This window comes from Neophocaena asiaeorientalis, unplaced genomic scaffold (genome assembly GCF_003031525.2).
Source record: "Neophocaena asiaeorientalis asiaeorientalis breed wild unplaced genomic scaffold, Neophocaena_asiaeorientalis_V1.1 scaffold680, whole genome shotgun sequence".
Classification (NCBI taxonomy): domain Eukaryota; kingdom Metazoa; phylum Chordata; class Mammalia; order Artiodactyla; family Phocoenidae; genus Neophocaena; species Neophocaena asiaeorientalis.
In genome coordinates, this window is record NW_020171816.1 from 746,427 (window position 1) to 772,091 (window position 25,665).

The 25,665-nt window shown below is 41.2% G+C and overlaps 1 protein-coding gene and 1 pseudogene across 1 annotated transcript in view; one reads left to right on the forward strand and one right to left on the reverse strand.

The window, feature by feature from the left end:
• Nucleotides 1-25,665, forward strand: part of RHOA (ras homolog family member A) — a 52,016-nt gene that overhangs the window by 14,641 nt on the left and 11,710 nt on the right. The gene's annotated exons all lie outside the window — the stretch shown is intronic.
• On the reverse strand, nt 24,500-25,212 carry LOC112395203 (NADH dehydrogenase [ubiquinone] 1 beta subcomplex subunit 8, mitochondrial pseudogene; annotated as a pseudogene).

The window sequence follows — 25,665 nt, forward strand, 5'->3', positions numbered from 1 at the left end:
TAAACTGCCTTCTTTCTACTCTGTTGCTACCTAAAACTGAAATTAATTTCTCATAGAATCTTTTCTTTAGCTAGTCTATGTGGGACCTATCCATGTAATGAATATTTCTGATTTTATGGGGTAGTCCATATAGTAGATGTTGTATGCTCATGAGACACACTCAGGATGGGACTCAGATTTTGAAACCCAAAAGTAACATTTGGTCAAGTAAGGTTGGTGGTAGTGTTTTGGGTTGGAAGGTTGGTGGATAAGAATCGCCTGGAACTCTGAGAGCTTGTGTCAGCTGTCCCCTTCCTGAATCTGGATGGTGCAGGGGTTAGAGTGCATGTGATTTTACACCTTCCTCCAACTACAGTGAATAATCAGGATTATTCACAAATTAAGATAACAGTGGTAATGCACAATTTCCAGACCTTTTCTCTTCTGCTTGGGAAGACTTAATAGAATGCAAGAAAGGAATGCTTATAGGCCTTAAAAACTCTTGGCCTGGGCTTCCCTGGTGGCGCAGTGGTTGAGAGTCCACCTGCCGATGCAGGGGACATGGGTTTGTGCCCCGGTCTGGGAAGATCCCACATGTCGCGGAGCGGCTAGGCCCGTGAGCCATGGCTGCTGAGCCTGAGCGTCCGGAGCCTGTGCTCTGCAACGGGAAAGGCCACAACAGTGAGAGGCCCGCGTACCGCAAAAAACAGAAAACAAAAAAACCTCTTGGCCTTAAAACATATTTACTAGATTGGGGAAATTTTCATTTTAGGAAAAAATACCACTGTATTCGGGTAACTTTGAATCTGTTCTAATTTATGGAAAAAATAAATTGCTTGCAATCTTCAGTACTTTAGCTATTATTAACAAATTGTTTTTGATCCCCTGTAATGAATCTCTTCATCATGGTTGAAAACTGCTGCCCTCTAAAATACTCCCAGAGTACTGGTCTTTTCCTCAAGGCTTTTTGCCATATCTAAGGTTACAAGATAGACATTTAGTCTTTTTTTTTCTCTCCTTTCGATGTTGTTTCATACATGAATGTTGGGGCTAGGGAGTTTTATATACAATGGTTTGTTAGTTGTAAGTCTTGTTTGAAAAGAAATACCTTCCTACTTGAAGAATGAGACTTCAGGCCAGTTCAGAAAAGAAGGGAAGTAACTAAGAGGAAGTAAATTTGAAGGCTAATGTCTATTTTTAGTAACTTGAGCTTTTGAAAGTTTCCTTTCAAAAGTTAGAAAATTAACGCGTTCTTATACCAACACATTTTTATCCATTAACTTAGGAGAGCTAGGTTTCTTATCATTAATTCAATTGGCAAACACATACTTATGTTCAGTGATATCTTTGACCTTGCTAGGCATTGTAGGGAGTATAGAAATGAAGATAGTTATCCCTCAGGAGATTGGCTCCAGGATCCTCACAGATATCAAAACCTGTAGCTGCTTACATCCCTTATATAAAATGGTGTAGTATTTGCATATAACTTGTGCACATCCTTCCATATACTTTAAGTCATCTCTAGATTACTTATAATACCTAATACAACATAAATACTGTTGTCCCTTGGTTTACACGGGGATTAGTTTCAGGACCTGCCCTGGATACCAAAATCTGTATACTCAAGTCCCATATTCAGTTGGATTCCGCCAACCAGGATTGTGTGATAGTATAGTATAGTGTAATATAGTGTTTATTTATTAGAGGATACTTTTTTCTTTAATTTGTTTAATTTATTTTTGCTGCGTTGGGTCTTCATCGCTGCACGCAGGCTTTCTCTAGTTGCGGCGAGCGGGGGCTACTCTTCATTGCGGTGTGCGGGCTTCTCTTGTTGCGGAGCACGGGCTCTAGGCGCACGGGCTACAGTAGTTGTGGCTTGCGGGCTCAATAGTTGTGGCTCGTGGGCTCTAGAGCACAGGCTCAGTAGTTGTGGTGCTCGGGCTTAGTTGCTCCACGGCATGTGGGATCTTCCCGGACCGGGGCTTGAACCCAAGTCCCCTGGATTGGCAGGAGGATTCTTAACCACTGTGCCACCAGGGAAGCCCTATAGTACTTTTTTTTTTTTTCTTGCGGTATACGGGCCTCTCACTGCCGTGTCCTCTCCCGCCGCGGAGCACAGGCTCCAGACGCGCAGGCTCAGCGGCCATGGCTCACGGACCCAGCTGCTCCGCGGCATGTGGGATCCTCCCGGACTGGGGCACAAACCCACGTCCCCTGCATCGGCAGGCGGACTCTCAACCACTGCGCCACCAGGGAAGCCCTATAGTACTTATTGAAGAACCGAGTATAAGTGGGCTTGTGGAGTTCAAACCTGTGTTGTTCAAGGGTAAGCTGTAATTGTGAACTCAATGTAAATTATATGTAAATAGTTGTAGGCGTGTGACAAATTCAAGTTTTGCTTTTTGGAACTTTCTGGAATTTTTTTTCCTGAATATTTTTGATCTGTAGATGCAGAACCTGTGGATTCAGGGGACTGCTGTATAGTTTTTTTTACTGGAGCTTACAGACGATAGTATCCAGCAGTAAAACATTAGCTGTTATGTGCTAGGTATTGTTTATTCTGAGTTCCTTCTTGTGTTAACTCAATAATTACCACTATCCAATGAGAGTAGGAACCATTATTTTCCCCATTGGTACAGATGAGGAAGTAGAAGCACAGAGGAGTTGAGTAACTTATCCAAAGATTCACAGCTGCTTTGAACCCTAGCACCTGATTTCAAGAGCCTTCTCTCTACCAGTTCAGAGTATCAAGTGATGGCAAGCTTACACAGTCATTTGGGAAACAGCTATAAGAGTTCAGGGATAAAGAAGAATTTGTGCTGGAGTAGCCAGGGAGTCGTCTCTGGGGAGGGCGTAACTCTTGGCCCAAAAGGAGATGAAGGGGAGTGTTATGAGTGGTTCGAATCAGCCCTTCGCAGTGTTAAACTGCTTGAACACAGATAATCTTGTTTTACCTCCTTATAGGGAAGAGAGGATGGACAGTGTTGGTTAGCCTAGGGAAGTTATGTGGGAGAGAGGGGGCAATACGCATCTGTCAGATTCAGTAAACAGGAGATCAGAGTCCAGGATGGAGTCTTGCATATGTACTTTGTTTCTTCCTTTTTTTTTTTTTGGCTTAATATACTATGTAGACCTTTCCAAGTCAGTCATATTAAGGGACTTCCCTGGTGGTGCAGTGGTTAAGAATCCGCCTACCAGTGCAGGGGACACGGGTTCGATCCCTGGTCCAGGAAGATCCTACATGCCGCGGAGCAACTAAGCTCGTGCGCCACCACTACTGAGCCTGTGTGCCACAACTACTGAAGCCCACTCCTGGAGCCTGAGCTCCGCAACAAAAGAAGCCACCACAATGAGAAGCCCACGCACTGCCGCTCCCTGCAACTAGAAAAAGCCCACGCACAGCAACGAAGATCCAACACAGCCAAAAATAAGTAAATAAAATTTATTAATCATTTTCAAAAACATAATACATACATCTTATAGATTGAGACAATGCAAAAGGATATATGGCTCCTAGAAGCAACCATTGTTTTTTTTTTAAGCAACCGTTGTTGAGTTTCTTGTGAAGTTTTTGAGAGAGAGTCTGTGTATATACCAGTGTTCATTGTTCTTCAGTGACTGTTACTTGTGTACCTCTCCCGGGCCCTGTTCTATATATCTGTACATTCCACCGTTACACAATGGTATGAGAGTGTAAATACTCAGCACCTTTTTTTTTTTTCCTTTTAATTAATTAATTTATTTTTGGTCTTAGTTGAGGCACTGCGGGATCTTTCGTCGAGGTGCACGGGCTTCTCTCTAGTTGTGGCATGCAGGCTTAGTTGCCCTGCAGCATGTGAGATCTTAGTTCCACAACCAGGGATCGAACCTGCGTCCTCTGCATTGGAAGGCGGATTCTTAACCACTGGGCCACCAGGGAAGTCCTAGCACCTTATTTTTTTTAATTTAATCTATCTTGGAGATCATTCATTAACACAGATCTTTTTTCTTTTAATGGTTGCATAATGTGCCATTGTATGGATATTTAACCAGTCCTCAAAAGGGACACCTAGGTTGTTTCTAATCTTTTGTTACTATAATAATAAAACGATTGCTGAAGTGAGTGTTCTTGAACAGAAATATTTACATCCATATGAATATATTTATAGGATAAATGCTTGTAAATAGAATTGCTGGTTCAAACGATGTACGCATTTATGTATGTATGTATGTATGCCGCACCCCGAGGCACGTAGGATCTTAGTTCCTTGACCAGGGATCGAACCTGTGCCCACTGCAGTGGAAGCACAGAGTCCTAACCACTGGACAGCCAGGGAATTCCCAATATATGCAGTTTAAATTCTAACGTTGTCAATAGCCCTTCAGAGAAGTTGCTCCCTACATTAATAGCGTGCTCTTTTTATGACTTAATCCCTTTAATACTCAGACACTGAAATTCTTCAGTCACACTGGTGCTTACAATCCATTGATCTTATTACCCTTTTACTAACCCCTCAATCTTCTTCAGTTCCCACTTTCCTCCTCAGTGTTCATAGTTCATCACTGTAATCACCCCCTTTTATATATTCTTAACTCTATTCTCACTTCATCTTATCTGGCAAAAGGTCGGCCCTAGTTAAATCCAACTTTTTACTTATTCTACCCTGTAACTGATTGTCTGGAAAAAAGTATGCTGATTGGTCTCACTTGGAACTCATGACCCCTAACCTCAAAGGTGGCTCTTTCCTAAGTTAAGCACTGCCCAGCAGTCCCACTAAGATTCCTTAGCCTGTTTATTCTATTTTTAGGACAATATGGCAGTACCTCCTTCGATCAAACCTTCTGTTTCCCTTCCCCAGCTTCCCTGTTGACTGATGATCTCTCTTCTTAATTAACTGAGAAAATGGAAGCCATTAGAAGAGTCCACCTCTACATCTGCTTACTCACCTACATTTGGCTGTTATGGTCTGCTTCCTCGTCTATTATCATGGAGTGGTCCTTTGGGAGTCCATAATTCACATCCAGGGTTAGCCCCCTCCACTTGTGTGCTAGATGCTAGTCCCCTGTAATCTCCTCAGAACTCTACTCTAGCAGTTTTCCCCTCCCCTGCATCAATTCTACATTCAGTCCATTGGCTAGACCTTAATACCCCACCTAGCTGCCACAGAGGTGGGGGATGTAGTCTTTATTATTGGCAGCCATTTGACCAGGAAGGGAAATGATTGATCTGAGGCAGGCAGTGAGGAGTCTCTGCCACACTTTCCAGACTTTTTTTAAATTAAAAGAAACTTTCTGGTAACAGTTTTATTGAGATGTAATTCACATACCATACAGTCCACTCATTAAAAGTGTATAACTTGGGACTGGGTAATAGATGAGAGTGCCTTCTAGAATTTATCTTTAAATGACCTGATATTTGCTGTAATGTTTCCAGAAAAATCTATACCGTGAAATTATGGATATGTCTTCTTTGGCAGATCCTTGTAGCATGCAGAAAATTGTATAAGAATCCTGTGTCTACCAAATAGCCGTGGGAGAATTGTTTAGAATGGTCCTGTCTGGTAGACTTTCTGTGATGGTGGACATGTTCTGTATCTGCTTATCGAATACAATGGTCATATGTGGCTGTTGAGCATTTGAAATGTGGCCAGTGTGATCAAAGAAGTGAAATTTTGAATTTGAATTAATTAAAATATTAAAAAATTAGTCACATGTGATTTGTGGCTACCATGTTGGGCATTGAAACTGTAACAGTACCAGCTTTGGGAGTAAATACAACCCAGACATGCTATCTCTTATGTTCATGCTTCAAGCAATGACTCTGCATCCCTGAATATATTTTTTCATTATTTTTATATTCCAATTGATAACTATTGTTGAAGTCTTTGGGTTCCTTCCTGCTTATGCATAATTTAGGTGTGAGTGACATCTTAAATGTGTTGAGGAGAGCTTCACAAGTGCTTCCTTTCAAAGGTGGATTGAAGTCAAATTTTTACTTCTGTATGTAGCAGCCAGTGGTAAATTACACAGTGGCTTTCGTTCATTCATTCAGCAAACACATGTGGAGAGCCTACTGGTGTCTGGCGCTACATGCTTGGCATTGGTGATATAAAGATGAATAGAACTGTCCCTGCCTTAAGTTAGCTTTCAGTCGGTAGAGGGAGTCTTGTTTAAATAGGTATAAGGATATTTATAAAGGAGGTTGTGTGGGGAAGGAAATGGAAGAGGAGATCAGGAAAGAAGTAACTTCGTCATCTTGAAAGGTAAATATTTGGTAGATAGAGAAGAGGTGGGGAGGCTTCTTGGGCAGAAGGAAAGTGTATATAGGACCAAAATATGCTTTTACTTTTTACAAAATTGTATTGTGGTACAGATATTAATGGAATAGATCTAGAGTGAATTGGACCGTTTACCTGGAGACAACTCTTAATTTCAGAGAAGATTGTTGGAAAACATTGCTTTTGCAGTGCAGTCCTTAAAACCTAGGTGTCTGCTTGGGGGTGGCCTCATGATCCAGGCTTAAATTTCTGAACTTCGATCCTTGAGCTGATTTTTCTATCCTACACCCTTCTTAACTAATTCTAGGTGAAGTTGTTTGTTATATTAACTTAATTGCTTAGTAAAGCCAACTTTGTAGGCAGTTATGTAGTTATTAATGGTTGGTGTATAAACATGTACTAGGTGTTTGCTATATTGTCATTGAAATGTCTCATGAATCCTGCAGGTACCTTAGTTTAAGCATCTTTCTACTTGCCTTCCAGATAAACTGTAATTAAGCTATGTTTCTTAAAATCCCAGATCACAACGGTATTTGCAACAACTTGCTAGCTGCACTTGTCACTCTGGGCTCTTTGAAGAACTGTTAGGTGACTCTTTCGCTGTTCTTCATTAAGTAAAATTTTCACTTGATTCCCCATTTTTCCCTTTGATTATCTCTTCTTTCATATTAATAACCATGATTTCTTTTACTTATTCCTGAGTTTTATTTAGTTTCTCTAATGCCACCATTAAAATTTGTAAATTTTCCTTGGAATCCTGGGCCTAGGACAGGCCATAAATTTTCTTTGATCTATATTTTTCGTTACATGTTGCCTTTTCCAAAGTGAAACAGATATCATTTCCTAAATCCTGACATGGGCTGTCAGGCTGATTGCCTTTGACAGCCAGCCTGTGGCCACTATAGGCATAATACAGGCACCAGCCAGCAAAAGAAGGGAAACCTCCTTTTCTTTTGTAAAACTGATTTGTTCTCTCTTCTAAATCAGTGTGAAGACTTGGGTCTACTAATCACTTTTTTTTTTTTTTTTTTTTTTTTTTTTTGTTAAAAAAAACAAAAATAAAAATTTATCAAAGGTGCTAAAACTACACTTCCCACAAAGACGCGGAGGCGTACTTCGGTCGGCCTACGTCAATGCTTCAGCCAGCCAATGACCGCTCCGGGCGGCGGTGAGGCAAGCGCTGTCAGGAGCCAAAGTGGTTTTTTTTTTTTCTTTTTTTTTTTTTTTTTTTTTTTTTTTTAGTTAAAATACACATAATGTAAATTTTACCATCTTAGCCATTTTTAAGTGTACAGTTCAGGGTTATTAAATACATTCACATCAGGATTTCCCTGGTGGCTTAGTGGTTAGGGTTCCGGGCTTTCACTGTTGCTACCCAGGTTCAATCTCCAGTCGGAGAACTGAGATCTTGCAAGCCACACGTGGCACAGCCAAAAAAAAAAAAAAAATTCACATTGTTGTGCAACCATCACCACCATCTATTCCCATAATTATTTTCATCTTGTAAATCTGAAACTCTGTACCCATTGAACATTAATCCACCATTGTTCCCTCGTCCCAGCCCCTGGCAAACACCATTCCCCTTTCTATTTTTATGATTTGACTACTCTAAAATATAAGTGGAATCATACAGTATTTGTCTTTTTGTGACTTGCTTATTTCAGTTGGCATACTGTCCTCAAGATTCATCCATGTTTAACACATTGCAGAATTTCCTTCCTTTTTAAAGCTGAATAATTTTTTGTATGTATATAACACATTTTTCTTATCCACTCCTTGGTTGATGGACACTTGGGTTGCTTTCATGTTTTAGCTATTGTGAATAATGCTGCTATGAACATGGATGTACAAATATCTCTTCAAGATCCTGCTTTCAGGGCTTACCTGGTGGCGCAGTGGTTGAGAGTCTGCCTGCCGATGCAGGGGACACGGGTTCGTGCCCCGGTCTGGGATGATCCCACATGCCGCAGAGTGACTGGGCCTGTGAGCCATGTCTGCTGAGCCTGCGCGTCCGGAGCCTGTGCTCCGCAACGGGAGAGGCCACAACAGTGAGAGGCCCTCGTACCGCAAAAATGGAGCAGGGGTCCCCAAACCCTGGGCCGTGGACCATTAGGAACATGCCGCGGCCTGTTAGGAACAGCAGGAGGTGAGTGGCGGGCAAGAGACTGAAGCTTCATCTGTCACTCCCCATCACTCGCATTACCACCTGAATTATTCCCCACCCTACTCCCACCCCTGCTCCGTGGAAAAATTGTCTTCCACAAAACTGGTCCCTCATGTCGAAAAGGTTGGGGACTGCTGCTTTGGAGTATATGCCCGGAAGTGGAATGCTGGGTTATATGGTAATTCTATTTTTAATTTTTTGAGGAGCCTCTATACTGTTTTCCATAGTGGCTGTACCATTTTACATTCCTGTCAACACTTACTGTTTTCTGGGTTTTTTTGGGTTTTTTTAAATCTTAGCCATCTGAATAGGTGTGAGGTGGTATTTGTGATTTTGATTTGCATTTCCATCTTAATTTGTGATGTTGACTGTCTTTTTCATGTGCTTATTGGCTGTTTGTATATTTTCCGTTGCCCAGTTTTGAATTGGATTGCTTCTTTTTTTGCTGTTGAGTTTTAGGAGTTCTCTATATATTCTGGATATTAATCCCATATCAGATAGGTGATTTGCAAATCTTTTCTCCTCAAAAGTGGATTGTCTTTTCACTTTCTTGATGGTGCCCTTTGAGACACAAAACTTTTTAATTTTGATAAGGTTCAATTTAAGTTTTCTTTCATTGACTTTGCTTGTGGTGTCATATCCAAGAAATCTTTGCTAAACCCAGTGACAGGAAGATTTTTCCTCAGTATTTTAAGGTTTTTATAGTTTTCCTCTTGTATCTATTTTGAGTTAACTTTATTTATTGTATAAGGTCAGAGTCTAAACTTTTGCATGTGAATATCCAGTTTCCCCAGTACTGTTTATTGGAAAGACTGTCCTTTCCTCATAGAATGGTCTTGGCCCCTTGTCAAGAATCAGTTGACCATATATGTGAAGGTTTATTTCTGTTCTCTGTCCTATTCCATTTGTCTATATGTCTGTGTTTATACTAGTACCACATTGCTTTTTGGTTTACTACTAGCTTTGTAGTGAGTTTTGAAATTAGGAAGTCCTCCAACTTAATTTTTCTTTTCCAAGATTGTTTTGGCTATTCTGGGTCCCTTGGATTTCCATATGAATTTTAGGAGCAGCTTCTTAATTTCTGGCAAAGAAGCTAGCTAGGATTTTGGTAAGGAATGCATTGAATGTGTAGATCAATTTGAGGCGTATTGCCACCTTTACAATATTAAATCTTCCGATCCATGAACACAGATGTCTTTGCATTTATTTAGATCATCTTTCTTTTTTTGCACCCACCCCTCCGCAACTTCCTTTTTCTCTTTACTTGTACCTAGAACGTTAGGCATTTAAAGGTGAAGAAGCCTTGTCTCCCACCACTTTGTAGAAAATAAAAGGGAAATTGCCAGAAATAGCAAATACTTGAATAATGCCGTTACAGACTTTTTCCTTTATAGGAACATGTCTAGTTCTCATAACTGCCCTATGGGATCACCTAGTATTCTCATTTTACAGATAAAGAAATTGAAGCACAGAAAGGCTAACTTGTCCAAGGTCACTCAGCTAACCAGTAAGGGGCAGAACAAGGCCCTGAACTAATAAACAATTGGTTCCAGAGTCCATATCCCTAAACACTCTACTCTCACCCTTCTCTCCCCTGCAAACATCAAGAAGCAGTCCTGCAGGTTTTAGTGTCCTTTTCTCTTTTGCCTATCCAAGCAAATCTTGGTGACATTGTGAAACATTCAGTTAAGGGTCTTTCCTGGTGGTCCAGTGGTTAAGACTGTGCACTCCCAATGCAGGGGGCCCCGGGTTCAAACCCTCGTCAGTGAACTAGATCCCGCATGCCACAACTAAAAAGATCCCACATGCCGCAGCCACCCTGGCGCAGCCAGATAGATATTTTTGAAAGAAAGGAAGGAAGGGAAGGAAGGATGGATTCAATTAATATGTAACTTACGGTGATTGATGACTCTGAATTATTTCTCCTTAAGTGAGTTTTCCATATATTTGATCAAAAGTCCTGTGGTTGTAAAAATTATATTTCACGTTTTCCCTAGCTTTCTATCCTTTTATGATTTTTTTGTACACATTCTTTTCAGAATGTCATTTACATACCAGGGGAAGAGAGCTGCCAGATTTGTTGAGTATGTTTGAGTTGCTGTGAAGTCATCGATTTGGTTCTAGTGTGTCTTAAGTCTGTTTACTCTCATGGAGGGGTTCAGATCATCATCTGTCAAGCAAGGGTAGTAGCTTTCTGAGTTTCAGGAAGCTCTGCTACAGTAAGACTTATAAGTGGTGGCCAGCTCTTTTCACACTTCTTTTTACAAGTCTTAATGATTCCCTCTGGTGACTACAGCCTATTTGCACTCTTGCCTGTCTTGCTTACCTGGTTGCACAGTGTGGGGGAGTGGTCTGTCCTTCAGACACTTTTCAACTGTTAGAGTGGCTGCTTCCTGCACTTGGGTAGGTACACTACAATGATGCATTAACATTCAGTTCTCTCCATTTCACACAGCAGTCTGGTGATTTCCTCATGTTTGTGTAATCATGATGTTGACTCACATTTGTCTGAATAGCTTCCTGAAGGCTTTCTGGAGCTGTTTAGCACCTAGAGTTTAGTGTACAACATTCTAGAGTCTTCCTAGATTAAATTGGATTGGAAATTAAAAATAACTCACTGAACCAAAAGCAAATATTGTAAGGCACTAATAATTGACTTAATTCCCTGTATTTTTAATCCTTTAGTCTTTAGTTTTCAATTAATGAAATAGTCCTATTAAGGTGACTATCTAGAACACTTCAGTGGTTCTCAGAGTGGTCCCTAGATTAGTGGTGTTAACATCCCATGAGAACTTGATAGAAATGCAGATTCTCAGCCCCTACCACAGAACTACTGAATTAGAACTTCTGGGGGTGGGTCCATTAATCTGGGCTTAAACAAGCCCTCTCTCCAGGTGATTCTGATGCATGTTAAACTTTGAGGACCTCTTAATCAGTGTATGCACTAAAGGAGTAAAATGAAGCACCCACCACCTACCAGGTACCCCAGAATAATTTTCAGTGAGTCTTAAAATTTCTCTGAAATCTGTTTATCTGCTTCTTAGTGATTGATAGTCTAACCTACTCTGTTACTCTTTTGGCTTCTGTTAAAAATCTCAATCTACATCTTAGTATGTTTCATAGGTATCTTAGTTCCCCAGTAGGATTGAATTTCTTAGTTCAAGGTAATCCTTTTTCACAAAAGCAGCTTTCCAAAATGGCCAGTAAACACAGGAAAAGGTGTTCAACACCACTAGTCATCAGAGACATGCAAATTAAAGCCATAATGAGATATCACTACACACCCACCAACTTGACTAAAATTTAAAAAGTATCATTGAATGGGAAGCATTTACTGCTTGTGGGAGTATATAACTACTTTGCAAAGCTGTTTAGTAGTATATACTAAAGCAAAACATTCTCTTAGGTATAAGCTCACAAAATTGTTTAGTAAATAAGTATACCAAACATGTGCGAGATTTGTCATAACAGTATTCCTAAAAGGCCCAAATAATCAGTCAAGAGCAGAATACGACACAGCTTTGAAAGTAAACCAAGTGCTATTTGAAGCAATCTGGATGAATTTAACAATCTGAAAGATTGTTAAAATAAAGTAGCCCCAAACAAAGTTCAAGATCAGCAAAGAAATTTAAACCCAGGCAAAACCAATCCACAGTGAAAGAAATCAGACTAGTCCAGGAATGACTTAGGAGGAAGGGGACATGGGACCTTCTGGATTGCTGATGGTGTTGTTTCTTGATCTTGGTGGTAGTTACATGGATGTGCTCACTTCGTGAAATACCTTTAAAAAATTTTTTTTGTTGTTGTTAACCCCAAAAGATTAACTCCTGGGGTATTAATCAGTTCTTTTAACACTTCTTTCCTTGTGCTTTGTATCATGGTTTTCTTTATTGCTTCCCTCTGACATCTTAAGACTTTTGAGATTTAGTCTTTGTTCTCTTTTCTTTGTAAAACCTCCCCCACCTTTTTTTTGTTTGTTTGTTTGTTTTTTACATATGCAGTGTAAGTTGAGAGTGATTGAGGAATAATCAAGGAAGGTTCATCTCTCATGGAGTCATCATCTACTAAGTGTTTATTTGGGTTTTATAGGCTCTGTTAAAATGCAAATGTAGCTGAAAGAGTTGAGCCTATCATTTACACTTTCTATATTATTACTGTACTCTATTGGCTTTCCTCACACCTACCTGAGAGCATGACTCAAGGAATTGAAATTTGTATTAGAAGAATTGATTTGGAGAAGGGGCACTTTTAGGAAAGCCAGAATAGGTGCTGGCTTGTTGTTTGCTTTCATTCCATCTAAGAAAATGCCTTTTCCCTTTTGCAAATGGGGTCTCACTTCATTATTAGAAAATAAAATTTTTAGAATTAAGAATAAGGCAGTGGTTTATATTCAGGGTTCAGCATTACTCCATTTGTGTCATCATGAGGAAATGTCCTTACATAGATGATTTGGTAAGGCAGAAGAACTCTGGAATAGCCTAAGTTGTCTGGGTAAACCTAGGTTAAATAAAGTTTTAGCAGAACAGTATAAGAATTTGGGGCAGCTCTCAGAAGCTTACAGATCAGCTCGTAGTGGCTGGAAATAATCATTTTGGAAGACAGCCTCCACCATTAATAATACTGGGACAGACAGGGTTGGGAGAACATAACTTTGAGACTAGATAGGAACGTGAGCCACAAACTAAAGCTCTCTATATCTCAGAACTGCTTTGCCTGTGTTGAGATCAGAGTTCTTTGGCTTTCTGTGAGGGCTTGAGCAGAATGCATCTGCCAGAGATCGTACTGGGCATCACTTCAGATCTGCTGCTACCATATCTGGGCTCTCTTTGGGAGCTTGAAAAATTCTAGCTTGTGGCTTGAGTAAGCTGATTATCTTGCTGGTACTTTGATGACTGCCTAAGGAATTTTTTAGAAAAAAAGTTGGAATGCTAGATCCTGGGCTAGATGTCCTTTGCAGTAAGACCTTATGCTACTTTATTTTGGGAGAACTCATATAGATTGTGTCCTGAAATGAATTTCAAGAAAGCCTTTTTTCTGCTTAAAGGCTACCAATAATATTAAATGATTGTTGCCAAATTAGTCTCCCAGTACCCTTCAACAGCTCTTGGCTTGTGTAGATGGAGATGGTTTAAGTTGCATGTTTTCTCTTTATAAGTAGATTCTTCCAGAGACCTTAACCTGGGCCAAGTATAGGTCTCACCTCTTTAGAGCAATGTAAATCACTCTGTAAGACACATGGAGGTGAAGCTCCTTAGTTAGACTTGGGTCCCTAATGTTTTGAGGTTAAAGATACAGTAACAGAATTTTGTTAGGTGAGTAATTTCATTTGAAAGAAATTTGGCTTAGTTACCAAAGCAAGCAGAGTTTGGGTTAAATAAAGTTTCAAATTTTATATCTGAATCAAGTCAGCTTTTAATTTTGTGAATCTGTCATTTAAGACCCAAAGAGCTCTGCTTTTTTTTTTTTTTTTTTTGGTACGCGGGCCTCTCACTGTTGTGGCCTCTCCCGCTGCGGAGCACAGGCTCCGGACGCGCAGGCTTAGCGATCATGGCTCACGGGCCCAGCCGCTCCGCGGCATGTGGGATCTTCCCAGACCGGGGCACGAACCCGTGTCCCCTGCATCGGCAGGCGGACTCCCAACCACTGCGCCACCAGGGAAGCCCCAGAGCTCTGCTTTTATTGCTTTATAATCCCCAGGTTCCCACAGCCCCCTCCTGGAGTTCAATTAATTTGCTAGAGTGACTCACAGAACTCAGGAAAATATTTAACTTTCTAGATTACCGGTTTCTTATAAAAGAAACAGCCAGATGCATAGGGCAAGGTATGTGGGAAGGAGCACAGAGAGCTCTTCGGGTGTGTCACTCTCACAACACCAACCTGGAAGCTCTCTGAACCCTTTTGGGTTTGGGAGGGGCTTCATTATGCAGGTATGATTGATTAAATCACCAGCCAATGGCGATTAATTCAACCTCCAGCCCCTCTTTCCTGTTTGGGGGTGGGGGGTAGACTGAAAGTTCCAACCCTCTTATCACATGGTTGGTTCCCCTGGCAACCAGTCCCCATCCTTGGGGATTTTCCAAAAGTCACCTCATTAACTTAAACTCAGGTATGGTTGAAAAGAGCTTGTTATGAATAACAAGACACTCTTCACCCTGATTACACTGGAGCTATTTGAGGCCAAAAGACCAAATATTATAACAATAACTCTCCATTGCACATGTCGCTTAGGAAATTACTAAGGTTTTAGGAGCTGTGTGCCAGGAGCTGGGATGAAGACCAAATAAGAAATATATGTATATTTCTTATTATAAATATATATCATAATATCACAGTTATACACAAAAATAGTTAAAATGGCAAATTTTGTTATATATTATCACAACTTCTAAAAATAATGCAGTATGCCAAAAACCATTGAATTGTATACCTCTTTTCCCAGCTTTATTGAGATATAATTGACATATAGTATTGTGTAAGTATGTACAAAGTGTTAGATACACTTATATTGCAAAGTGATTACCACCAAAGCATCACGTCACAAAATTACCATTTCTTTTTTTTGTGATGAGAACATTTAAGATTTACTTCCTTAGCAACTTTCAAGTATATGATACAGTATCATTAACTATAATCATTATGCTTTACTGAGATCCCCAGAATTGTATACTTTAAATGGATAAATTGTATAGTATGTAAATTATATTTCTTTTTTTTTTTTTTTTTTGAAAAATATTTATTTATTTATTTGGCTGCATCGGGTCTTTAGTTGTGGCATGTGGGATCTTCTGTTGTGGTGTGTGGGCTCTAGAGCACACAGGCTTAGTTGCCTCGCAGCATGTGGGATCTTAGTTCCCCAACCAGGGCTCGAACCCACATCCCCTACATGGGAAGGCAGATTCTTTTTAAAATTAATTTATTTATTTAAAAAAATTTGGGGGGACTTCCCTGGTGGCATGGTGGTTGAGAGTCTGCCTGCCGATGCAGGGGACACGGGTTTGTGCCCCGGTCCGGGAAGATCCCACATGCCACGGAGCGGCTGGGCCCGTGGGCCATGGCCGCTGAGCCTGCGCGTCCGGAGCCTGTGCTCCGCAACGGGAGAGGCCACAACACTGAGAGGCCCGCATACCGCAAAAAAAAAAAAAAAAATTTGGCTGCGTTGGGTCTTCATTGCTGTGCATGGGCTTTGTCTAGTTGCTGCGAGCTGGGGCTACTCTTCGTTGCAGTACATCGGCTTCTCGTTGTGGTAGCTTCTCTTGTTGCAGAGCACAGGCTCTAGGTGCGCGGGCTTCAGTAGCTGTGGCTCATGGGCTCAGTAGTTGTGGCACACGGGCTTAGTTGCTCCACAGCATGTGGGATCTTCGGGACCAGGGCTCGAACCTGTGTCCCCTGCATTCGCAGGTGGATTCTTAACCACTGGGCCACCAGGGAAGTCCTATGAATAATACTTCAATTGAAATATTTTTTAAGAAAGCTTCTATATGTGTGTGTATACATCCACTGTATAATATATAACACGCTGTAGAATAATGTTTTTTCGTATGTGTCATGTTCCCCTATCCCCTTTCCCCCTGACCAGTTGGACATCACATGCCTTTCATTGTGTGTCAGTTGGCACAGGGCTTCCATGACATGTTTGCTTTGTAGACCTGGCGTATTTTATCTGTTTACTGGCAGAAATTTAGGCTAATGGAGTTTGGTTGATTTGTAGGGCTCTTTGGCAATGAGTAAATCCTTTGTTGTCTATCCCAATTGCACAAGTTACATATCAGCATCCTCTCTAAAATTGGAAGTTTTAGAACTGTGTACCTTATATGCTAGAACAGTTTTTCAGTTTGAAAATATATTTTAATGACATACTGGCCTTATACTCAGTAAAATATAGTAACTCTAAGCTTCTTTTCTCATTAGTAAAATGAATGATAATTAAACCTGCCTTTGGAGGAGTTCAGGATCAAATCAGTTCCTATCAAATGTGTAACAGGTACATTGTGATATACCAGTGTAAGTTGTCATGGTGGCTGATCAAGGTCCACGCAGTTTAAGATCTGTTGTAGTATAGCATATTTTGAAACTTATGACACCATTTGTATCGTTAACGAGAGAACCAGAGAATGATTAGCATAGTGTGTTTTTTGAAGTTGTATGTCAGGTAATAGGGTGAGGCAGAAATAGAGTTGAGAGCCACAAGTAGCCTGTGATTAGCAGTAGGCATCACTATCAGATGTGGCAGTGAAGTGTATCAGTAGTGGTTGTCCTCCAAAAACCCAAGCCTCTGATGGGGCCGGTGAGGTATATGCCTCGGAAAGTGCTTCATCATCAATGCCAGCAGAAGAATCACCCTTGAAAGGGGCATTGCTCCAAGTACTTGTGACTATGTCCACCAGGATTTGCACATCATAAAAAAGTTGTTCTTGCCTTCTTCCCTCCCCTCTGTCCTCAGTGCTGTTCAGGGAGGATGTTTGTGTCCAGACAGCCCTTATTTCCTCTTATGGAAGGAAGGTGGTGGTTTCCAGAAGGGTGACCTCTTGCCATTCACTCCCAGCACTGCTTCTTAGCAGCAGAGCCAGTCCTGTACTGAGTTCCAACCTTTGATAAGTTTTGAGTCTTTGAACAAATAAAACAAAAGTTCCTGCTTTCTAATAGAAACCTTTAAATAGCGATTAGTAATTCTTTATTGTATTTTGTGCTTTAACCACTAGATCATTGAATGCCAGCCGCAGACAGCCACCCATGTGGCCTTGTTGAGTTCACCCTATTGCTGTAGCTTAAAGCATTCTGGACACAGAGTTAGAAGGTCTTTCTGACTTTTTTGGTGTGGTTGTCAGTTAACTTTGTGAATGAGACTATACCAGGAAGACTGTGGGGCTTTCATGTTGCCTGTAGAGTAGTAACTGACATCAGAGCAAGGCAACAGGGGAGTTCCCTGGCAGTCCAGTGGTTAGGACTTAGCGCTGTCACTGCCAGAGCCCCGGGTTCAATCCCTGGTCGGGGAACTAAGATCCTGCAAGCTGTGCGGCGCGGCCAAAAAACCCCAAAAGTAAAGCAACAGGGGCAAGGTAGGCTCCATCCACATCTAAGTCAGGGCACCTTAATTTGTCATTGTTGTGATTGATTTTGAGAGGTTGCAACAGCCACTGATAATGCCATTGTTCCCATCCTGGGAATTTTCTTGGCCTTGAAAATCAGGGGGCAGGGCTGGGCCCAGTATACTTGGCACACTGTCCACCTGTGAAGAGTAGTCACTAAGAGCATGTATCTTTGCTGTGATGCTCCCTGGCTTTCTAACAGCATTTTACAGGGATGTTTTCAGATGTGTGAAGGATCCAATTGCAATACAGTGATGGTAGGAAGTATGTACTTAAAATTGGGGACTTTTGAAAGGCAGATAGCAAACATTATATATGGTATATCAGACCAGAGGGGAAGCTGCAATGTTGAGACTCCAAAAACATCCGTGGTAAGTCAGGCAGAAGTAGCTTCAGTTGATATACTTTGGTAGTCTGTTTTTCAAAGGAATGTTATTGAAATTCTCTACTGAGTACAGCACATGTCCAGCTCCAGTTAGTATTACACACTAAGTCTTTTTCAGTATTTTAGTGCTTGACCTGTGGTAGTTTGAGTGGAATTTCAGTTTTCTGAGACTATACGTTTTTCATCAGTATTTTGGGGAAACATACCCCTTCTTTAGACTTTATTGCTCTGTACATGGATCCCATTCAGTGTATCCTTGCCACATTAATGCAGCTGGGAATACAGTTCCAAGGGATAGGCCAAGCCGGAAGCATAGTCCCTGTCCTGGAGGAACTTAAACCTCAGGAATGGATATGAGTCAAGCACAGAGAAATAAACTGCCACATCTCTCACATAGGGTAGGATGCCTGGTAAAAGTGGTTGAACTGATATGTATAAGAACCAAGAGCAGTCCAAAGCCCCAGTTTTAAGCAGCGTCTCATTTTTGGGAGTGGAAGCCGTAGGACCAGAAGTAGGCTTTGAAACAGAAGGTGGTAGTTGAGATGGACAGGTGAGTTGTTCTTTTCTGGGGAAAGGGAAACATTTTTCAAAGAAGGCATTGCTTTGAGCTGAGGTGGAGGAATTTTACAAGGCCAGTTAACAGAACCAGGTGTATAAGGAATGGATAGAAGTTGTGAAGATAAAATAGGTTTTGCTGTTAGAATTTCAGAGGGTCGTAGAGGTTAAGGCTGATGTGTCTTGACCTGATTGTGGCATTGACCTTCTAAAGGCCTTTGAGCAAAGACTGATGGACTGAAGCCCAGGCATAGGAATGGAGGATTTGGCTGCAACAGGCAAGATAGAAGGGAAGTGAGGAAACCAGTTGGATTTTTGCTTTTTCTCCAGGTAGGGAGTACTGAGGACTTGAACTGAAAACGATGACTGTAGGAATGCAAGGGGAAGTGTTAGTGGTGGAAGTGAGACCCGTGAAGGGGTAGAATTCTCCAGAACTTGACAGTAGTCATACTGTGAAGAACAAAGGAAGTAAAAGAGTCTTTTAACCTCAGGGTTTCTACAGTGAGTTGAGTGTGTTAGGAGTGTAATTTTGTTTTTGTCACCAAGATTGGGGGAACTGGGAAGAGACTTGACAGAAGTTGGGATGATGTCTTGGAGACGTTGAATTTGATATGCAAGCAGAGCACAGAGGTCAGGTGTGTCTGGAGTTTGAGAACAGGGACTGGGTCAGAGATAGAGATTTGAGAATCATGTGCATAAAAGTAGTATTTGAAGAACTGAAACCCCCAGAGATAGGTAGAGTATTAGGAGAGTGAGGGAAAAAAACAATCTTGAAGGGAGTTGTTAGGTGTGGAGGCTGTAGCTATGGAGACGGAAGACTTAAGAGATCAGCACATCAGCATATTTTGTCAAGGAGGTCCAAGGATAGGAAGGTATGGTGGTAAAAAAAAATATCAAGGAGAATGAGGACTGGATTTTGTGAAGGTAGGTCATTAGTGACTTTTGAGAAAGTTTCAGTAGAAATTTGGGCAGAATGCAGATGGGAAGAATTTAAGCAAGTGAGTAGGTATGAAGCAAGCAGAAATTTGTACCTTTTCTTTGAAACAGATCAGAGAGAGGAAGGTTACTAGAGGAAAGCACGGATGTGGAGATTTCTTGTTTTAGAATAGGGCACCCTGCACTTTATTGTAGACTGAAAGAAGGAGCCAGTAGACAGGAGAGATGAAAGTGATGTGGGATACCACAAGTGGCAATAGTGTATGAATTGAAAGATGCTAGAGGACCTAAGGTTAGGCCTGGGCAGGAGAGAGACCCTAGTAGTAGTAACTGCTCTTCACTGAGTGCCTTTCATAATGCCAGACCTTGTAAGAGATGGCAGAGATTCCACATACCTCCTCTAAAGGGGTGCTGCACTGGAGGGCTGTGGTGTGGGCTCCTGAGAGTTGCTGAGCTCTCTGCTCTTGTGACTGCTGAGTACCAAGTGTGGGATTACATGGGACACTGCATGTAGCCTCTCAGTTGCTTTTCTTAGACACCCATTTCTATTTACATATGGATGGGAAATATATTGCAATATTGGTTGTCTTGTTTTCTTTGTTAACAGTAACTGCTTAATGTAATTTGCTGATATTTGGTTCACAGCCAGAACACATTGTTTTTGAGATCTGAGGAAAGGCTGGTTTTGTGATGCAGAGAACATAAACTCCGAGTGGGTACTTTCTGTGCCCTTTTAGCACCATGAGAGAGCTCCTTTCGACTTGAGTGAGGGTAGCACAGTAACTTATGCTGAAGGTTTTGAACTGAGGAAAAATATAAAGAACTTATAAAAGAAATATACAGTCACTTGCATACTATTGCAGGTGACTTAAATAGATATAATTGACTGTTACTGGAAAAATAAACCTCTACTCAAAGCTCTTAAGAATTATATCTGAAACAATTCAGACTCTAGAAATAGAAAATGATACATCTGGCAGGTAGACTGCAGAGAGCTCAGTGTGATTTCCTTTCTCAAGCTGGCAAGCCATGTACTTTAAAATATATTGGATTATAACAAAGTGGAAAGGAAAGATACTAGAGTAAAAAAATTCCTGGGTCATTTCAGGAAAAATTAGTGAGTTTCATTTTCTGATGTTTGTACTTTTCACATCTGATCAACAACTCTGGTTGTATTGCCAGACTCCTAGCATCCCAGAAATTACCTTGTAATTGTAGGCTTTCGTTTTCATTTTATCCCATAATCACTTGTGATTTCTGTCTTTGTCATCAGTAGAAGCTGAATGGTTTTATACTTTTCCTGGGCAAAATGCTCCCCAGGGAAATTTTTCAAGAGCCTTTTTGGTTGCTCCCTGGTGTTTTTTTTTTTGCGGTACGCGGGCCTCTGGCTGTTGTGGCCTCTCCCATTGCGGAGCACAGGCTCTGGATGCGCAGGCTTAGCGGCCATGGCTCACGGGCCTAGAAGCTCCGCGGCATGTGGGATCTTCCCAGACCGAGGCACGAACCCGTGTCCCCTGCATTGGCAGGCAGACTCTCAACCACTGCACTACCAGGGAAGCCCGCTCCCTGGCCTTTTCACTTTGTGTGTCCTTAACCACATTAGATTTAGAGGAATTATTTCTTGAGAATTGAGTGCTTTCTAGGAAGGATGCTATTCAAAGATAGCAGCCTTTTTTTGAACCAGGGAAGTTCCTGATGCATTTTGTTTGCATCCTGGAAAGTCCTGGTTCCTTGACTTTGGGCATAAACCAGTACCAAGTTAGGCCTGAGATGGGTAAAGTATATAAAGTCTTGGCATGAATTTGAGAGCATGAGAAAAAGTAGAAAATGGTTTGTGAATCCTTTCAAGATGTTAGCAGTCAGACTGAATATAGAGGAAGGACTTTTAAAGAGGTAAATTCATGGGCTTCCCTGGTGGCACAGTGGTTGAGAGTCTGCCTGCCGATGCAGGGGACACGGGTTCGTGCCCCAGTCCGGGAGGATCCCACGTGCCGCGGAGCGGCTGGGCCCGTGAGCCATGGCCGCTGAGCCTGCGTGTCCGGAGCCTGTGCTCCGCAACGGGAGAGGCCACAACAGTGCGAGGCCCGCGTACCGCAAAAAAAAAATTTAGTTTCTAAAGTTTCCTTCATGTACCCCAATGGATTGTCTCATCCACTCCAGTTTGAGAAACATTCCCTTCAGACAACATGATTTTGTCAGTGAGTATGTATTGTTGAGAATTAGTTTGACTATAGGTAATGGGGACCTGAAAAATACTACCTTAAACAAGACAGTTATTTTTCCTTCACATAAAAGAAGTGTGGAAGTAGGCAGTTGGGCTGAGATGGTGGCTCTCAAGATATCTGGGACCTAGGCTCCTTCTCCCCTTTATTCCTCCAACTCTAGGGTGTGGCACTCATCTTCATATTCTAGGATGACTTTTTCTAAACAGCCTGGACCCCAGATTTAAGCAGCAGGAAGGAGGAAGAGGGTGAGAAGGGCATGAGACTTCAACTTTAAGGAAGACTTCCTGGAAGTCCCACAAAATACTGATTACATCTCAGGGGCTAGAACTACAAAGTGAACTACATGGCCATACCTAATATAAGGGAAGCTAAGAAATATAGTCTTTTAGCTGGGCAACAAAGTGCACAACTAAAAATTGGAGTGCTGTTCTAAGAGGTAATAGTGAGAATTGGGGTTGACCACTAGTCTGTGCCAAATGGAGGGAGTCTTTATGCTTTTCTTTTCTTTTCTTTTTTATTAACAGCTTTATTAAATATCCACATACCTTACAATTCACCCATTTAAAGTGTACAGTTCATTTGTATATAGAATATTCATAGAGTTGTGCAATCATCTGAGAATGATTTTGGAAAAATTTCATCACCCTATAAAGAAACCCCTCTATTCCCTTGGTAGTCATTCCCTATTCCTCCAACTCCCTTCCCCTGGCAATCACCAGTCTACTTTCTATCTCTGCATTTGCCCATTCTGGACATTTCAAATAAATGGAGCTACACAGTATGTGGTTCTTTTTAGCTAGCTTCTTTCACAAATTGTAATGTTTTTAACGTTCATCCATGTTGTAGCATGTACTAGTATTCCCCACACACACACTTTATTGCTGAATAATATTACATTGTGTAGATAAATCACATTTTATCCATTCATCAGTTGTTAGACATTTGGTTTGTTTCTGCTTTTTGATGATGATGAATAATGCTGCTGTGAACATTCATGTAAAGTTTTTGTGTGGACACGTTTCCATTTCTCTTAGAGTAGAATTGCTGGGTCATAGATCTAGTCGGATCCTTTGCCCATTTTTAAAAATTAATTTATTTATTTCTGCGTTGGGTCTTTGTTGCTGCATGCAGGCTTTATCTAGTTGCATCAAGCTGCTCTTCTTTGTGGTGCGTGGGCTTCTTGTTGCAGTGGCTTCTCTTGTTCCAGAGCACGGGCTCTAGGCACGCGGGTTTCAGTAGTTGTGACGTGTGGGCTTAGTTGCTCTGAGGCACGTGGAATCTTCCTGGACCAGGGCTTGAACCCGTGTACCCTGCATTGGCAGGCGGATTCTTAACCAGTGTGCCACCAGGAAAGTCCCCTTTGCCCATTTTTAAATTGGATTATTTGTCTAGCTATTATTGAGTTGTAGGAGTTCTTTATATATTCTGGGTCTAAATCAACCTTGACTGCAATGAGAGACTCTGAGCCAGACTACCAACCTAAGCTGCTTTTTTTGTTGTTCAGTTGTAAGAGTTTTTTATGTATTCTAGATACAAGTCCCTTATCAGATATGTTATTTGCAAACATTGCTCCTATTCTGTGGGTTGTCTTCTCATTTTCTTGATGCTATCTCTTTAACCACAAAAGTTGAAAAAAATTTTATGAAGTCCAGTTTATCTTTTTTCTTTGGTTCCTGGTGATAGATATATTTGTGAATATACTATCCACAGTATATTGTGATAAATATATTATTCACAATAACCAAAAGGTGGAAACAACCCAAGTGTCAGCAGATGAATGAATAAATAAGATGTGGTATATACATATTGATACAATGGAATATTATTCAGTCTTAAAGGAAATTCTGACACATGCTACAAAGTGAAGAAACCTCGAAGACACTATGTTTAGTGAAATAAGCCAGTCACAAAAGGACAAATGCTGTATGATTCCACTTACAAGAGGTAGCTATAGTAGTAAAATTCATAGAGGCAGAAAGTAGAATGGTGGTTGCCAGAGGGGAGGTAGGGGAAATGGGGAGTTATTGTTTAATGAATATAGAACTTAGGTTTTGGAAGGTGAAAAAAGGTCTGGAAATGGATGGTGGTGATGGTTGCACAATAGTGTTGAATGTGAGTAATGCCACCAAAGTTATTACTTAAGATTTGTTTAAGTGGTAGATTTTATGTATATTTTACTACGTTTTTTTCTTTCTTTTTTTTCTCTGCGTTGGGTCTTGCTGCACGCGGGCTTTCTCTGGTTGAGGTGAGCGGGGACTACTCTTCGTTGCGGTGCGTGGGCTTCTCATTGTGGTGGCTTCTCTTTGCTGCAGAGCACAGGTGGGCTCTAGGCGCGTGGGCTGCAGTAGCTGTGGCACACCGGCTCAGTAGTTGTGGCTTGCGGGCTCTAGAGTGCAGGCTCAGTGGTTGTGGCACACAGGCTTACTTGCTCTGAGTTATGTGGGATCTTCCCGGACCAGGGCTTGAACCCTTGTACCCTGCACTGGCAGGCAGGTTCTTAACCACTGCACCACCAGGGAAGCCCTACTACGTTTTTTGTTTTTGGCTGGTTAATTAAAAAATGTCTTTTGTGGTTTTAGCTCTTACATTTGGGTCTGTAATCCATCTTGAGTTAATTTTGTATATGATGTGAGGTAGAGTTCTAATTTCCTTCTTTTGTATATATCTATTCAGTTGTCTCAGCACCATTTGTTGAAAAGGCTGTTTTTCCTCTATTGGATTGTCTTGGCATCCTCGTTGAAAATGGTTTGACCCTAAGGTGAGGGATTATTTCTGGATTCTCTGTTGATCTATGCATGTCTTTATTTTTTTTTATTATTATTTTTTTTACCACAGCACTAAGTTTTATTAGGGATTTCATTAAGGTAAAATCTCTAGGATTAAAGGAGTCAGTTAGGGGGCGCACAAAGCCCACGAAGCCTCCTCAGATCTCATAGTGAAACACTAGCTCAGGTTCTTTGTTGGGATTGCCACCTCGTTCCAGATACAGATTGTTGTAAGGATACTGCTTTGGCCCCACAGGCTGGTAAGTGGGGTAAGTCTCCCTTACCCAAAACATGAACAGCATGAAGGACACGAAGCCGAAGAGGTGCTTACACATAAGATTGCAAGAAACAGGAGTGGGGAACATGTCCACACGGTTCCTGATATACATGTCTAGGTCCCAGTGCATCGGTTCACCCCAGTTCAGCCAAAGGTCTTGGTGGTCCCAGTCATACCCTCTCCTGCTGTGAGTGGTCAGGGAGCTTCAGGTAATCATACATGTCCGTGCACCCATTGGCACCACGTTTCGGGCTGCCCTTTGCAGCCATCGGACTCCCAGGACCCCCGCCCTGGCTGCTGCCATCTTCACCTTCCTGTTTCGTCCCGCATATGCACAAAGACCTATACGTCTGTCTTTATGACAGTGCAACACTGTCTTGATTACTGTACCTTCATAGTAAGTTTTGAAATCAGGAAGTGTAAGTCCTGCAACTTTGCTCTTCATTTTTATGATTGTTTTGGCCATTCTGGGTCCATTGAATTTCCATGTGCATTTTCTGATCAGTTGTCAATTTCTGCAAAGAAGCCAGCTGGGATTTTGATAGGGATTGTGTTGAATCTGTAGATTAATTTGGAGGATATTGCCATTTAACAATATTGTCTTTTAGTCCATAAACATGAATGTCTTTCCATTTATTTAGATCTTTAGTTTCTCTCAACATTGTTTTTTTAAGTTTTCAAGAGTATGTTTTGTACTTCTTTTGTTAAATTTATTCCTATCTTGTTCTTTTCGATGCTATTGTAAGTGAAATTGTTTTCTTAATTTCATTTTCAGTTTGTTCATTGCTAGGGAATAGAAATACAATTGATTTTTGTATGTTGACCTTGTATCCTGCAACCTTGCTGAATTTATTAGTTCTAATAGTTTTTTAGTGGATTCCTTAGGATTTCCCATATGTAAGATTATGTCATCTGCAAATTAAGATAATTTTACTTCTTTTCCAATCTGGATGTCTTTTATGTTGCCTTTTGCGTAATTGCTAGAACCTCCTTAGAAGTGGCAAGAGTGGACTTTCTTGTCTTGTTCCTGATCTTG